Source organism: Berghia stephanieae, chromosome 12 (assembly GCF_034508935.2).
Source record: "Berghia stephanieae isolate SIO BIC M18660-M18661 chromosome 12, UCSD_Bste_1.3, whole genome shotgun sequence".
Taxonomy (NCBI): domain Eukaryota; kingdom Metazoa; phylum Mollusca; class Gastropoda; order Nudibranchia; family Aeolidiidae; genus Berghia; species Berghia stephanieae.
Genome location: NC_088371.1, coordinates 9,264,177 through 9,270,087, shown reverse-complemented (window position 1 = coordinate 9,270,087; position 5,911 = coordinate 9,264,177). Strand labels below are relative to the sequence as shown.

The window sequence follows — 5,911 nt, the reverse complement described above, 5'->3', positions numbered from 1 at the left end:
TAACAAAAATGAATATTTTAACAGCTTCAATAAAAAAAAAAAAAAAAAAAAATCCAAACACGGAACGTTTTGGGTTCAAAACCCTTGTTCAGCCAACAATAACAACAACAACAACAACAACAAAAATTACTGAAAACAGCAATACTAAAACTCTAGAGCAACGACCTGTTTATATTTTTTTTTTTTTTTTGGTATCAATCTATTCATATTTTTATTGTTATTTTGTTTGCTGTTGACTGAAGAAAAGTTTTGAGCCCGAAACGTTCCGTGTTGGGTATTTTCTGCTTTTTATATTTTATTTTTTTTATTTTTTGAAGCTGTTACATTCATTTTTGTTGATTACATTTTGCAGTCAACAGCTTCTAGCAACTTTGTATCACTGAGATTTTACATAGTAATGTTTTTGAAAGTTACACCCCCCCCCCCCCCCCCAAAAAAAAACAAAAAAAAAAAAAACAAAAAAAAAAAGAACAAAAACAAAGGAGGCGTTCCTCTTAGGATTAATGTACAGTACTAGCTGAATTATAGCACGCTCTCGTGAGAAGCCAAAAAAGCGTGCTGGAATCCAAGCGTGCCGAAATCCGATGTTCGTGGGAGGAAACGCCTTGTTGTAATATTATAGATAGAATAAGGACACCCAGCTCCAGCAGAGTGTGCTGGAATTAGGCGAGTACTGTACTCGTGTAAACCAACATGGAGTGCGTGTATCGCCCCTATACTTGGATATGTGTCGGTATTCTAGTCCTAGCAGTTCTTGGTGAGTAGTAAATCATTTCAATGTGTGATATGAATGGGTAAGCATTAATTTACAACACAATGTGTAAAATCAACATTATAGGATTGACACACTCTCATACACAAGACAACACAGACATTTTATGCCATCACATAGTAGGGGGTATTCATAATTTTAACTATGATGTGTATTTTATGACGTCAAGAAAACACCACGTCGTTTTTTGTTGTTGTTGTATTTGGTTTTTTTTTTTTATATTACGTATAACGTGTATTTTGACATCAGAGACACGTTTTCTTTTCTTCAATTGTGTGAATTTGACGAATTATGACGTCACACTTAATGCTCAACACCGTCACCATAAATTGAGCAAAATGGCGTCCATTTCCGGCCTCGATTCGAAATGTTTGCATCACTGATCGTGGTTGTTGTATCAGGTGGGTATGATGTATTCATTGGAATCTATTTAATATTATAATGACGACAGGGGATGAGCCTCTTTTCTGGTAGATTATGACCGGTCTATGGTCACTTTATGGACGTTTCGGGTTTTTTCCTTGTCACAACAATCGATTTGATGAATAAAATGAAGATGAATGGATTGGAAATCCTCCACGATATTCATTTCGAGGTCGTCTTCATCTTTTATGGAATCGAATGAACGACACTGACGTCACTCCGCTCTTTGTTATTGTTGTTTAGACAGCCATTTTGGTGAATACTTCTCACTAAATTACGTCAGTCAGACTATAACCTAAGTTCAATGCTACACATAATTTTGGGTGTTGGTACGTTATATCAGGATGTCGGATGTTGTGAGTGTTTTTCCTAAACGCATAGAATCAATTGAGATGGTTTGATTAATTTGTACTCACTCCAAAGTGAAAAGTTCCATTGGAATTTAAACATGTTTTATGCGCACTCAAAGAAGTGAAGTCATACTTTTTTTAAACTGGTAAATCGAGAATATTCTTGGACTCAATTGAACATATCCTGAAATGTCCCACAATCCTTAAGTTTACAACTGACGTTCACTTATTTGCAGGTCTGATAACCAAATTCCTTATGGGCTCATTGTTGTAATGGAAATCTTTTTAAAAGAAACGTTTAAATCGATCGATATTTGAAGGACGAGTTTTCTGGCCAAATTTCTAAAGATGTGTACGACAGAGTACGACAGCATTGTGGTGGTACGTTTGGATGACTGTCATGATGATGATGATGATGATGATGATGATGATGACGATGATGATGATGACGATGATGATGATGATGATGATGATGATGATGATGATGACGACGACGATGATGATGATGATGATGATGATGATGATGATGATGATGATGATGATGATGATGATGAGATGAATCAAGAACTAAGTTAACTGATCGGCCATTCAAGTTAGCGTCCTTGTCCACAGGTCGACTGGCAATTTTTTTGGTGAATTCTGACATTTTCTGGCATCCTGAGACATTTGAAAAATACAATTATCTAATAAATCCTTAGACACCGAAGTGTACATATATACAGGTCTGACATCCGAACCCACTTGTTGTAATGAACAATATTTTGTGTCATTTTTGTTTTGTTTTTTGTTGAGAATCCCATTACAACAATGAGCCTATAAGGAATGATTGGGTTATCAGACCTGCAAATAAGTGCACGTCGGTAGAAACATATTGTATTTGGTGAGATGTGGCTTTCAATTTGACACATTCAAATCTAGGCTACACGCCAACACATTTGACATGGATAATAACTAAACACACTCATCTTTTCCATTCATCCAATTTAACACATCGTATTACTTTTGACCCCTTTAACATGTAAACATTTAATTTTTTTGGACACAGCAAAAAAAACAAAAAAAAAACACACACACTTCGTGATGAAATTCAACACGGTATGAGCACGGTTCAGTATGTATTTTGGCATCCTCAGGTTCTGTTCAGTTCCACATATATCTAGTGTCAGTCTTAAAGTTTGTTTGTTTGTTTGTCTATTTACATAGACCAGAAATGGCGAGGGATGGGGGAGAGGGGTTGAGGACTGGATGTAGATATATAGATAGATAGAGGAGTGGACTATATTATTGTAGACTATACCCCGACCATGGGCACATGTCCGTCTTCCGTCTTGGGTTGGACGATATGAGGATGTTGTTGCGGTTGATGGTGGCTGTGATGATGGTGGTGGTGTTGTGGCTGTGGTGGCTGTTGTGATGACCGTTATGGTGCTGATGTTGCGGCGGTGGCGGAGGTGGTGGTTGTTGTTGCTGTGGTTGGTGTTGGTGGTGGGCCGGTATTTGCTGAGGTGGTTGCTGGTGGGCCTGAGGTTGTTGTTGCTGTTGTTGTTGTTGGTGTTGCTGTTGTTGATGATGCTGGCTGTGGTGATGGTGGTGCGTTTGGTGGGCCGCTGGTTGTCCTACGGGTCCGTCGTGGTCCTTGTTTTCCTGGTCCTCTCGGATCCTAGTCTTGGCGCGTTCTGTCAGCTTCTTCCGTTTCATTCGCCGTTCTGGAACCAAACTTTGACCTGTCTCTCCGACAACTGCAACTTACAGGAAATCTCCCAGCGTTTCTGCCTAGTTATGTAAGAACTATTGATGAACTCATTCTCAAGAACCATTGTCTGGTATCGGGTGTACGGTTTTCTCTTCTTGCGTCCTTTGCTCTCTGGGTGGAGGAAATAGAAGAGAGTAAAAGAAAAATATATTAATAAATAAAATTTTAAAAATAAGATTCTCTTTATATATTCATCCCATATGGAACGAATTTTTCTTTAGGGTTTATTCCAAGGGAAGACTGGAATAATAACCCAGGCGTCAGTCGCAGTGCAGCACCGGAAGATGAGCTAGGGCGACGTGACTTGCTCAAGGGCGCACCGCAGCAGCGGGTATTCGAATTTGGCAGGAATTTCGTATACGATGCAAAGACCGTACCGCTGAGCTATCAGGCTGCCCCCGATGTTGAACGATAAAGAATGAATTGTGTCATTTTTAATAGATAAGATGTCCGATGTCCACATAATATAAGCAGGTCCGATAACCGAACACAATAATGGACCTGATTTAACATTGTTATAATCGACAATTTTTTTTTTTTTTTTTTTGCGTTGGTTTGAGAGAGATGTGCACTTATTTGCAGGTCTGATAACCCAATTTTTTAATATATTGTTGTAATGGAAATCTTTTTTAAAAATGACGCAAGATATTGTCCATTACAACAATGTTAAACTAGGTCCATAAGTGAGTTCGGAAATCAGACCTGCATAATTGTACACGTCGTTTGAGAGTATTTCCATTACAACAATGAGACCATAACAATTTTGGTTTATCAGACCTGTATATAAGTTGACGTTGAACCCCCACCCCCCCCCCCCCCCCTCCGCCCCCAGCCCCTGTCCAAAAAAAAAATGAATTGAAAAGAATCAGAAACAGAACGATTGTATTTTGAATGATAAACACAATCATATTGAAATGATTAGAACATCAAACATTTCAACAAACGTGCACGTATTTGCAGGTCTGATCGGCGGCCGAATGCAATAATGGACTTGATTTAACCTTTGTTGTAATAGACAACACTTTGCATTGGCTGGAGAGTTAGTATTTCCACTATAACAAGTAGGGTTATCAGACCTGCAAATAAGTATACGTCGATTTGAACAGAAAGGGAACGTGCTACAACTACACATCTATATCGAAATGAATATTCATTTTTATTTCGTCACACCAATTCACAATGGCCGTGGTTTGAATTGTTCTTCGTGGGTGCGCACCGGGGTGAAAAGTCACGCATTTGGAGACGACGCGCAAATCTCTTTAAAAAGCATTTGCATAACAACACTTAACAACACAACAAAACACCACACTGCAATGACACCCCAAACACTCAACACAATAACACTGATATCAATCAAACACACAAACACACACACACACACGCACACACACACACACACACACACACGTCCAAATATCACATTTCCCCCTCGAGTGAAACCGTACACCCTTCGTGCATCGGTGGCGCACTTAGTCCACTGAGCTATAAGCCCTTTGAAGCATTGTGTCGACGGCTGCTCGTTAGAGGGTTACGAGTGTAACACTAGCCCTTATCTAAGCTCCAATATCTCCATGGGGCAGACACCGCAGTCTGCGGTAGGTCATAGCGTCATCCCAAACCATATTGCCACAAGATGGCGTCCGCTCGTATCCTGGCAATTTCAATATGGCGACGACGTCCGCCATTCAAAATCCTCACAGACCTGCTGCTGATGTCGATAGAAAACACAAATCTCTCGTGCTCTGGATAAACACGTATTTAAAATTTTGGACAGAAAACTCATCCTTCAAATATCGATCGATTGAAATGACCATCATCATACCAAAGTCTGGCTTTAAATTCCCAAAATCTGACAGTTTTTATTTATTTAATTATTTTATACTTTTTACTTCATTTTCTTTTTTTCTTTTTTTTTTTGAAGGGGGGGGGGGGGGGGGGGGGGGGGGGGGGGGGGGGGGGGGGGGTTGAATATCAGTGCATGACATAATCAGTCGGAAGGTGAAAATTTTGGATTTGCATTTAAAAAATTAAAAAATTAATTTTTTTTTTTTTTTACATTTTCTGACAGGATCTGCTCACCAGAGCATTTTAATCTTTATTTGAAGTAATTCGGGTGATTTTTCATGAAGTTATGGCCACATGTATGGGAAAGGTATCCAGCAACTTTTCTCAAATTTAATAGTTTTTCAATTTGGCTAGATAGCTGTAAAAAATATTTAGAAGTGAAATTAAGCTTTGATATTTCCAAAAGATGTACAAAAAGGGTTGACTTAACCATTTATGACAAGAACTCATTTTTGATAAAAATTGACCTTCTAACTAAACTTGGCAATATCTCAGTTCAGACCTTTTCACCATCCTACTGATTATGTCATTCACTGTAACATATTTGAAGGACGAGTTTTCTGGTCAAATTTTTTAATACGTGTCTTTTTAAAATAATTTTCATAGTATGAGAGAATTTCCGTAGCACATTTTCAAAACGCTTTTATTTCATTTCATCCAGAATTATATTTACCTCAAATGGTTGAGTCCTTGGAAAATGCTCTTAAACCACAATATATCACTATAGTCAGGTGTAAAATGAGCTATAGAAACCGGGATAAACTCCGA

General features: G+C 38.5%; 1 pseudogene across 1 annotated transcript in view; it reads right to left on the bottom strand.

Moving 5' to 3' along the window:
• Window positions 1-493: 493 nt before the first annotated feature.
• The window catches only part of LOC144958049 (uncharacterized), a 147,835-nt pseudogene continuing 142,417 nt past the window's right edge, over window positions 494-5,911 (bottom strand). The window contains exon 4 of the transcript XR_013642322.1: window positions 494-3,409. The product of XR_013642322.1 is annotated as an uncharacterized LOC144958049 (transcript). The remainder of the gene's footprint in view (window positions 3,410-5,911) is intronic.